Here is a 6351-nt window from a genome sequence, read left to right as displayed (position 1 = left end):
TTATATCGAACCAATCGTTAACTAAATCAAAAAAAATCGGCGGTGTTTATAGCGTTATACACATCAACACCGAGAGAATAACAACGACGGGTAGCACTAGCCATCGAATGAGAAAATAACTTTGTCGCGTGTTTAACTTTTTGTTTGCTACATTGCTTTAAATTAAGGTACTCATGAGACACTCTATGAGTTATTGACAGGTCTGATTTCGAACAATTTAAAACTTGAACGATTGATTCAGGAGTAACCAATGTATTGTTAAACAAAATATATGCTTCAAAAGAGTGATTTGTATCAGGTTAAATAGATAAAATCAGGTATACATATTTTTTAAATAATATACCTGTTTCATGAAAATGATTCCTTATCAATTTAATAAGATGTGGAGGGTCAGCAAATACAAAAAAGGCTCTTCTGGGTTTGTTGGATTTTCAAACCAGTGTTTAGCTTAAAATAAAATTACAATATTTGGATTGTAAATAAATTTTGTAATAAAAATGAAGAACTAAACAAAAAATTCATATGTATATTTCACCTTCATTTCGTCAAAACAAATAACACAAATCTTTTCAATAGGCGGAATATCTTCACGAAACTGAAGTTTTCTTGCCCATCTGTTTAACGTGTTTACCGAAGGCAGCGGAAAATTGTCATTGTATAGCTTACGATAAACCCTAGGGTCAGTGGAATGAAGCGAAATTCCGTACGATATATCTTCCCAGTTCCAGTGTATTCTCTTATTTGGATTTAAAAAAAAAAATCATATTTTTTTCAATTAAAATAATATGCTATTGACTAAAACATTTATTTGAAATTACATTACATATTCAGACAAATTTTTTAACTTCAACTAATAAAATTTTTATTGAATTCGAGATATTCCCAGACATTTTTTTGTTTGAATCTATAAACAATTTATTAAAAAATCTTCCTTAATTTCAAACAAATATATTAACAGAAGCAAATAAAATATTTACTGACTTTTATATACATAATCAAACAATTTTTTTATTGAGTTTATAAAAGATTTGTTTAAAACTATATCTCGATTTCATAAAAAAATTTTTTTGAATAAACGAAAAAATTATTTGAATGAATAAAATATTTATTGACTTATACGGACAAAAATAAACCAATTTTCTTTTGAATCTACTAGACTTGTTTAAAATTATGTCTCGGTTTCATACAACAATTTTAATGAATCAGCGGAAAATGCAATTTAAAGTTAATTAAACATATTAGAGAGCCAACTAATTTTAACCCAAATCATATAAAAATTGTTTCAATATCCATTTGTATAAAAAAAAACTATACATATATTGATGTATTTTAAATTTATTGATAAATAACAAAAATTATATTTTATTTACATATGTGCTTAAATTTTTAGTTGTAAAATGTCATGTTTTATGGTCGACACCCTGGCACACTTTTTTGTAATAGGTAAATCATATAAAAATGATTGAATAAAGTTATAAAAAACGTCAGATTCTTCGGGATATTGAAGGTTGAACAAAAAGAATATTTTAAATAAAGCATCAAGTGCGACACTTATTTTTTAAATTTATTATTGAAATAAAATGTTTTTTTTTTAAATTATTCTTTTTATAATGTTCACTAGTTTAACTTCACTTATCTTCAACTTTACTGATCAACTCTTTAACTTGAAATAAAATTGACACTTGTTACAAACCTTTTGATGAGTTCTACTCGTTATACACACTTTTTTACAGTTACATTCTTTAAAATGTTTTGCAAAAAAAAAAACTGGACACAATATGTGATGCACGCGACAAACATTAAATGCATGCTTTTGACATACCTTTTCATAAGTTGTGTTCGTCCACGGCGATAAATGCAAATATAAACAAATATCAACAAGAGAATAAAAAGGCACACGCCACACACTTTACTCAGAATATAAAAACTTTGTTAGGGAATTAGATCAAGTTGCGCATGGTAACATTAAAAACACCCTTATTTGTTGTTTTATCTCATGCTCATTCGCTCTTCGTCTATTTTATTTTTTAACAACAAAACACATCATGTACAAAATCTCTTCTTGTGTACAGTGTGCAATGTAAGAATTCGTTCAGAAATAAACATATGGGGCATTTCATGTCAAGTGAACCAACTTTTGAAATCGATGTCTTCCGATCGGGATGAAATTTGCACCAAGGTTAGCTCTATTGGATAGTAACTCAGACACAATTTTTCAACAACATCGGTCGAGAACTCTCTGAGTTATAGGGGGTAAAATTTTGACAATTTGGTCAAACAGGGGTTTTTTCTTATCCATGTAACTTATTACCTATTGTTCTTAGCAAAATGTGTCCCAAATAGTATAGATAGCTATTTCTTCGATCTTTCGAAAAAAAATATTTAAAAAAAAAAATAAAAAATTTTTAATATTTTTTTTCCGAAATCAAAAACTTTTTTGACGTTTTTTTAAAATTTTTTCTCTTTTTTTTTTTTTTTTTTTTTTTCTTAAAATAAAGTTTAGATATTTTCCTTGAACACCTACTTGGTCGCTTAGTGGGATGCGAGTGGGATATCTATCAAAATAAATATTTTGTAACTCAAAACATAAAATTTTTGACTTTTTTTGCAAAATCAAAAACTTTGTTGACTTTTTTTTTTCAAAATGGACCCTTTTTTAATCTTTTTTTTTAGGTCAAACAAAAGCTTAGATATTATCCTTGAAGACCCTTTTGGTCACTTAGTGGGATGCGAGTGGGATATCTATCAAAATAAATATTTTTTAACTCAAGACTTACAATTTTTGACTTTTTTTTTTGCAAATACGATTTTTTTTCCAAATGGGCCCTTTTTTTTAAATTTTTTTTGTAGTCAAATGAAAGCTTAGGTCCATTCCTTTAAGATATTTTTAGTCCCTTAGTGGGATGCGAGTGGGATATCTATCAAAATAAATATTTTGTAACGCAAGACATACAATTTTTTAATTTTTTTTTGCAAAATCAAAATTTTTTTCCTTTTTTAATTTTTTTTTTTGCTCAAAAGAAAGCCTAGGTCCATTCCTTTAAGATATTTTTAGTCCCTTAGTGGGATGCGAGTGGGATATCTAACCTTGGTGCAAATTTCATCCCGATCGGAAGACATCGATTTCAAAAGTTGGTTCACTTGACATGAAATGCCCCATATATATTTTTTTGAATTTAAATTTTCATTATTTCGTTAATATAAATTATTTTTCTATCTAAATAGCAGTTTTTCTTATAATTGAATGACTTTTTATATTTTGATTTGTTATTTTTATGACCAAAATCATAGTTATGAGAATATATATTATATATTAGATGTACGAGTACAGACTTTGCACACTTTATGTGCCCTTTTTTTGTTCGTTTTTTTTTATATGAATAAGAAATAGTGTTGTTTACTATTAAATATATTTTAAACAAAACGCCAATTTAAATACTATTTTTTTTATTTCATACTAAAACGGATGATTTTGCAAAACTTAAAACCATAAATTATTTTCTTATTTATGTTGTCAACATTGTTTGTACTAAAATAAAAATCAAACAAAAACATTAATAGAAACTACAATAAATTAATTTCAAACAAGCGATTGTTTGAAAAAAAAATTGCAATAATTCTTTCTGTGTAGCAGTATTATCACACTTTGCCTTTGTTAAACAGTTGAGCCTTTCTATGTTGCAAGAACTCATAGGAGCTTTATTGTGGTTTTAAGTTTTAAAGATTAACAGCCATATGCATAAACATTTACAAAAGGTTTATAAACCAATTATAGGAAAATTTTCATAAAGTTGTATTCATAAACGATTAATAGCTTAAAATACATTTGATAAACAATTGTTAAATGTAAAAATTTTATAGTAGGTTCGACCCTTCTTTAAACCTACTTTAAGGAATTCTTTTTGCTTTTTATCTTAAAAAACAGGATTTTAAAGATAAATTTGGAATAATAGATGATACTATTGCAATTGCTAAACACAATTTCCACTCCGCTGGCGATTAAGTTCCATTTTAATAGTATATGATTTTGTTTATGAGGTTCACAAGTGAGTTTGATTGGCATTTTTGTCATTTACTTTTAACCTGCAATGCCATATAGTAATAAAATGTGTAAACATTGTGGAAGAAGGTCCACAGAATCTAATATACCCACTCAGGAATTAAAACTATGTGTTTCCACATAGAAATTCATTAAATTTTGTTAAAATTTTACAAAATGTCAATAAAAATAAATTAATAAAACAAATTATACAACAGTGATGTTTATTTTATCACAGAATATTCATCATTCGAATACTTTAAATAATAATTGAAATAAACTATATAAAAACGTTTGTACATTAATACATTTTAGCTTAATATAAATTTACTAGAAGCAGATATACATTTTTTTATCTAAAAATTGTTATCTTCAAAAATGTATTATTACTAAAAACAATTAATGAAAAAAAAAATAACGAATATTTTATCCTAATTGAAAGCAACACTAACATCAAAAAAGGGGAAATAAATGAGAAGCATTGCCAGCTTACCTAGCGTTTACACATGCAAGTAACAGTTCGAAAAACACAATACATTCACACTTTTGCACTAACACAAGCACACATGCAGCCACTTACAGCTCACTGCCTAGTGAATTTCGATGGACAGTGATTTTTTGACACTTACTGCAATAAAGTGTCAAAAACACAAACAGAGTTGCCTAACTAAAAAAATTTAAAAAAAATTACTGGATTGTGGTAAAATAATTATTATATTTTTAACTTATTTTATGTATATTTGTAAAAAAAATTGTTTTTTCTCTTCAAATATGAATAAAGAACGCTATTAAATTAATTTAAGAGCACTAATCTCATTAAAGTAATAATAATAATTATTTATAACAATTATTTCCCTACAAATATATGTATGTGGTATCCTAGGCAACTCTTAATAATAATGTGTTTACGTTTTGACGACATTTTTAAAATGAACTTTTACTTGCATGTGTAAACGCTCAAGCAACTTGTAGACATTTCGATGTATTTTCGACATTTTCGATAATAATACGTATTCTCAACTTTCCTCAATCTACTTGCATGTGTAAACGCACCGTTAGACAAAAATCAGTACATTAAAAAGATTGTATCAAAAGGTACTGATTTAACTTCAACGCTATTTTTGTTGTAACTGTTGGTTGAAATTTCACCTTAAAATATAAAAATTAACAATACTTGATGAAATTAACGTTCCTTAAATCAAGTATTTTATAAAATTAACTAGTGACACAAAATTAACTAGTGATACAAAAATTGTCAAAAAACGTACATTGAAGTTAAAAAGCAGTACAATTGAGTAAAAAGAAGTACAATTGTTTATTTTCAAAATTTATTTAATTCAATAAAAAACAACTAACAAAAAATAGTTCACAATGAAGTACATAAAAAAAGAGATCATAACTATTTGTATTTAATATAAAAAAATTAACTTAAAATTTAATTTAAATCAGTTTTTGTGATTTTAAATCACATATATATTTCAGACTAGACTAAAATCAATGTATGTATATTATGATAGTATTATTGGATTTTTAAAAACTCAAAAACATATTTTCATTGTTTAATACTTCAAAATTAATTTACAAAATATAATTTTAATAATATATAATATAATAATATATTTTTGAAAATTATTGACTTTAAAATTTACTGATACATTTAAATAAATTATAAATATTTATCACTTTTTTGTATATGATTTACAATTTCATTTTTACCTTTTTCGGTTTTTAAAAAATTGAAAAACTCAGTACAACTGTATTCAAAGTTTGTTTTTATTATTAACTCGCTTTTCAAATTTTCTATTAAAAGTTTATTTCGTTCCTTCCTCCAAAAATTAAACATTACACTAAAAATTCGTTCACTGGCTGCATTAGAATGAGGAATTGAAAAGACGAAGCAACAAATCTTTTCAAAATTAGGAAATGATCCACTATTTAAGAATTGTTTCCATTTTTCTTTTGCAGATTTTTCTTTTTCAATGTTTTCAGCAAATGTTTTTAATGATATAAATTCGTCAAAAAGTTGATCTAAATCAATATGTTTGATTGAAAATTATGTAATTATTTCCACAAATTCATGAAAAGAAATGTTTGAATTAAGATGGAAAATTTAAAGTTTTTCAAACTTATTATTTTCTAAATTGAAACGACCTTTTATATAAGTACTTATATTCGATAAAAACTCTGCTGCTCGTTTTTTAAAATGACAAATCTCTTGCTGATTATTGCAACTGTTACATATACGAAATTTTCATCCTGCTGTTCAAATTTGTCGTTTATTGAAACATATCAATTATTACAAGGCTATTATT

Source organism: Calliphora vicina, chromosome 3 (assembly GCF_958450345.1).
Source record: "Calliphora vicina chromosome 3, idCalVici1.1, whole genome shotgun sequence".
Taxonomy (NCBI): Eukaryota; Metazoa; Arthropoda; class Insecta; order Diptera; family Calliphoridae; genus Calliphora; species Calliphora vicina.
Note: the sequence above shows the minus strand (reverse complement) of the source record.